Genomic DNA, 5,199 nt, shown 5'->3' on the forward strand with positions numbered 1-5,199 from the left:
ATTAAAAAATGCTACAAGAAATATCGTACATTTTTTCTACTTCTTTGGTTCCAATGATAGAACAAAGTGTGAAGAATATTCAAAGAAAATATTGTTTATTTTTTACTAATTAGAAGAGGAGAAATTCCTTTCCTTATTTCCCTTGAAAATAGAAATAAAATGCACACAAGCACACACATCATAAGTGCTGGTTGTGACAGCTCTCCAATGGCATTAATGGATCGTATCGGCTGGCACAATGCAGGAACAATTCCGCCAAGGAGTGAATTGTCGGTTTTCTTGCTATTCCAGGAAGTTGAAACTCTACCAAAAGGATGCAATGCATTTCGATAAGAGAAACAGGTAATTTTTTTGTACGGTTACTGAAGTATGACAAAACTCTCTATACTGTATTAGTAGTGGGCTGTTTAGTGGAAATATCTTTTGATTTTTTTTAATCTGTTGTTCTGATAGACCAGAAATACCTCAATTTGTTTAAAAAAAAAAAAAAGACTCCATTTTGTAAGCAAGAGGGAGGTTGTATAGCAAAAGGGAATGAGAAAGACTGGGAAGGTGGGAAAGTGTGTGGAAAACACAGTTCTTTCCAGGTTTCACTGGAATATATTTTAAAATGCCACAAATGAAATTTAAGGCAATGTTTTCCAGAAAAATCATAATTCAAAAAACACTCAAGTCTTTGGATTTTATATGAGGACTACTCTGAACTATTAATGTTAGAAAAAATAGCATTTTGATCTAATTCACTGCTAATGTCTCATGCTGTGGTCAGTTATTACAGCTTACACCAGGACAGAGTGTGTATGAGCTTATGGTTTAGCCTTTTTCCTATTGCATTTTTATTTTGCTCTTCTTATTTTTTAACCCTGGCATAGATAAGAATAAGAGTAACCATATCACCTACAATTAAAATGCAAGCATCTATTTTTATGGAATTTTTTCATCTAAGAGAAATTTTCCCTTGACAGTGGTGGCACATTATATATGTTGAAAATAAATACCAAGTAATGCCTGGTATTACAGAGAAGAAGTCACAAAAAGATCTGTGATCCCTGTGGACCAAAAGAGATAAAACAGGAAACTGCAATTAGCAACTAATGTGAGCCCCGGAGAGGCATGAAGAATGAAGAGAGGTAGACACATTTTTCTTTTGGAAGGATTTTAAGAGAACTAAAGCAAAGAAGGACATTAAAGTGGTGAGATAATGGTTTCTTTTATATGTCTACCAGGATAACTGTATCCATTGTTATCTGTGTTAAAAACATTCATTAAACATCTAATGACACACTGAAGGACAATAATACTAATTCAATATTTTAGCCCAGAAATCAGTTATAAAAGCTGTCAGCACCATAAAATTCATCCTGCAAATTTAAAATGGGTTCGATCACCATTTGACAGAATAAGCCAGTTCATTCTTTTAAAGCAGTGCCTGCCACTATTTTAGGGGATGCAGAGTTAAAATTCTCTGTGGGAAAAAACTAAAAGAATGAATTATTGTGGAATGTTATAATATTCTCAGCATCACTGAAATAATAACACCAAGTTTATTTTTTATTTCAAAAGAATAAATTTAATTTTGAGGATTATGGAAACATTCAACCATGCTCTTGAAAAAACTGGCAGGAGTAGCAATGTCATAAAACTAGGCTTAGGATAGCTGGCTTATGGGAAGAAATCACACAGCATGTACATTTTACAAATATATGATTAGGAATTTACAGTAATGATGTTACCATTTGTATTGCCCTGTAACCAACCAAAAGGCAGTAAGCAATCATAAACATGCATCTGAATGAATGATCACGAGGGAGCAAACCCAGGTATCCACTACCCAGGGCCTGAAACTGCACACTCTGCTCACCTTGGAGGCCCCTTCCTGTCCTCTCATAGTTATAGCCTCCCCTCCTTGACTACGATGGACAGATACCACCTGTTTTGAAGATTACACCAAAGGAATCATTTGAATGTATCCTTTGTATCTTGTTCTGTCACTGAATATTATGTTTGCAGGTTTTCTTCAGGTTGTTGCACGCAGTGATTTTTTTTTCATTACTTTGTAATACTCATTGTATTTCACAGTTTATTACCACGTACTATGTTTTTTTTTTTTTTTTTTTGTCATGAGAAAATATCAGCTAAATCCAAGTTGAGGAATATTCTACAAATCTTGCTCAAGACTCTCGGCACACATGTGCATGCGTTTACATTGGACATGTCCATTAGAGTGGAATTAATGTTTATAAGGCTTGCATACATTTAATTTTAGTGGATAATACCTGTTTTATAAAGTGGGTTCCAATTTACCACCATTGGAGTGTGACTGTCACTCCCCATCCCTGCCACATGTCCTGTGGGTCTTACAAACTTTAGCCTTTCTGGTGGGTGTGTAGTGATATTTAATGGTGGTTTCAATTAGAAGAGCCCTGATGACACTGATATAAAGCACTACTTCATTGGCTATCCTTTTTTTGAAGTGCTTGTTCAAGCCATTTGTCCATTTACTCCACTTTCATTTTCTTTGGTAAGTTTCTAATGATTATGGGAAGGCTTTATTGATTCAGGACTGAGAACTTGTTAACTATGTGTGTTGCAATAACTCCTACGTGTTGGTTTACGTTCAATTCCTTGATGATGTCTTCTAATGAGAAGAAGCTCTTATTTGCCAATTTTTTCCTTTATGGAGAATACTTTTGTGTTCTATCAGGAAATATCTGCCTACCCCAAGGACATAAAGATATTCTCTTCCCTTATTATCTAAACTGTACTGTTTAATATAAGTAGCCATTAGCCATATGTGGATATTTAAACATAAATTAGGTAAAATAAAAACAAAGTGAAAATTTAGTGGTTGAGTTACACTAGCCATATTTCACCTGCTCAAAACCAGTATGTGGCTGTGGCTACCATCTTGGAGGGTTCAGATGTGAAGCATTTCCATCATCATACAAGTTCTATTGGCAACACTGATCAAGGGGCTCTGTAATAGGGGTTTTCCTCTTACATTTAGATTGGCAATGCACAAGGTACGGATTGCTTGGTGGCGAGGCAGAAGTCATTCTGCTTTTCCCCAAGTGGATATCCAGTTGACCAGGCATCATTTTTTGAAAACACCTGCTCCTTCTCTACTGCTCTGTGCTACAAACTTCGTTGTAATAAAAATGTCCACTTATAAGAGGCTCTATTTCTGGCCTCTTATCCTGTTCTATTCTATTTCTATCTCTCCTTGTATCAATAACACGTTCTCTTAATTACTATGACTTTGTAAACTGTTCAAAACCCAGTAGCTTATCTTAATGTTGGCCATTTTCATCTGTATACATTCTGGAAACAACTTGTGAATTTCCACCAAAATATTAATTTTCTGGAAACTTTATTAGGGCTTCATGTTATCTACCTAACACTATGGGAAAGAACTAACATCATTGCATATATTTCCATTTCCATTTATTTTATTGATGTTATATATTTTTCTGTATAGAAAATTGACTTGATTAACATGACGGTGTCTTGCCCATTTTTAATAAAAATACGCATTATTTTAAAATGCTATTTTGGTACTTTGGTTCATTTTTTAAAACATTTGAACCAACGATAAAGTTACAGAAAAGTTTTAAGGACAAATTTTTTTTTTTTTTTTAAGGCTTAATTCACTTTATTTTTCTTGTATAAAAACCCTATGTTGTAGCCACAGCTGGAGCCTGGGTCCGCAGCACGGGGACTCTGGTGTGGGCCTTGACAAGGTGGTCAGTGAATTCCTGATAGGAAGACTTGGTAAACACAGTCTCCTTCCAGAGGTCAGGGGTCAGGTAGCTGTAGGTCTTAGAGATGGCATCAAAGGTGGCCTTGGCGAAGTTGCCCAGGGTGGCAGTGCAGCCCCGGGCTGAGGTGTAGCAGTCATCAGTATCAGCCATCATGAGCAGCTTCTTGGGCACAGGCGCTGAGACGATGCCAGTGCCCCTGGGTGCAGGGATGAGGCGCACCAGCACAGAGCTGCAGTGGCCTGTCACCTTGCAAGGGACGGTGTGGGGCTTGCCGATCTTGTTCCCCCAGTAGCCTCTGCGCACGGGGACAATGGAGAGTTTGGCCAGGATGATGGCCCCACGGATGGCGGTGGCCACCTCCTTGGAGCACTTAACACTCAGGCCGACGTGGCCGTTGTAGTCCCCAATAGCAACAAACGCCTTGAACCTGGTGCGCTGGCCAGCACGGGTCTGCTTCTGCACGGGCATAATCTCCAAAACCTCGTCTTTGAGAGAGGCCCCCAGGAAAAAGTCAATGGTCTCAGATTCCTTAATGGGCAGGGAGAAGAGGTAGATCTCCTCCAGGGACTTGATCTTCATGTCCTTGACCAAGCAGCCCAGCTTGGTGACGGGCATCCACTCCTTATCCTTGGCCTTGCCTCCGCGAGCTCCGCGGCCTCGGCCCCGGCCCCATCCACGGCCGCGACCCCGGCCCCGGATGTCACTGCCGAAATCTCCGAGGAAGCCACGGCAGTTCCCCGTCCCAGGCCCACCAGGGCCTCCGGGCCCCCCGGCTGCACCTGCATCATCCGCCGTTTGGTGTTTTCTCGGAGAAGCAAGAACAGATATTTTATTCTCAGAACCTTATGAAAGTAGTTTGCTTACCTGATGTCCCATTACCCCTAAATAGTTCAGTGTTCATTTCCTGTGAACAATGATGCTCTCCTACATAAACACAAAATCTCCTACAGCTATCAAAATCAGAAAACTAACATTGGCATGCTAATAATATTTAGTCCTCAGATCCTATTTACGTGTCTAGTTCTCCCAGCGACATCCCATAGCAACGTAATCGAGTTCAGATTTACATGTCGCATTCAGTTGTCAGAAACTGAGATCCTTAGTCACTGACTTTGCTGAACTTGGCACTTTTGTGGATCATGACCCAGTGATTTTTTAGAATGTTCCTCACTGGGATTTGTCTGATATTTCTTCAGAAGTGGGTTCAGGATTTGCATTTCATGAGAAATAAAACTGCAGTGATGCTCTGTTGTTCTCTTGTATTCTATCAGGAGGCTTGCAATTTTGATTTGTTCTATTACTAATGATTACTGCCTTGATTACTTGATGAATGTGGTGTCTGCCAGGCTTATCCACTGTGAAGTTATTTTTTTTTCCCTTAGTAATTACTTAATGAGTGTTTTCTGTGGGGAGGTATTTTCAAATGAGGTAAATATCT

The 5,199-nt window shown here is 39.4% G+C and overlaps 1 pseudogene across 1 annotated transcript; it reads right to left on the reverse strand.

Annotated features, from left to right (window-relative positions):
* Window positions 1-3,640: 3,640 nt before the first annotated feature.
* Window positions 3,641-4,572, reverse strand: LOC112622873 (annotated as a pseudogene). Its single transcript, XR_003119041.1, has one exon. The product of XR_003119041.1 is annotated as a 40S ribosomal protein S2 pseudogene (transcript).
* Between the last annotated feature and the right edge of the window lie 627 nt (window positions 4,573-5,199).

This window comes from Theropithecus gelada, chromosome 4 (assembly GCF_003255815.1).
Source record: "Theropithecus gelada isolate Dixy chromosome 4, Tgel_1.0, whole genome shotgun sequence".
NCBI classification, from domain to species: Eukaryota; Metazoa; Chordata; class Mammalia; order Primates; family Cercopithecidae; genus Theropithecus; species Theropithecus gelada.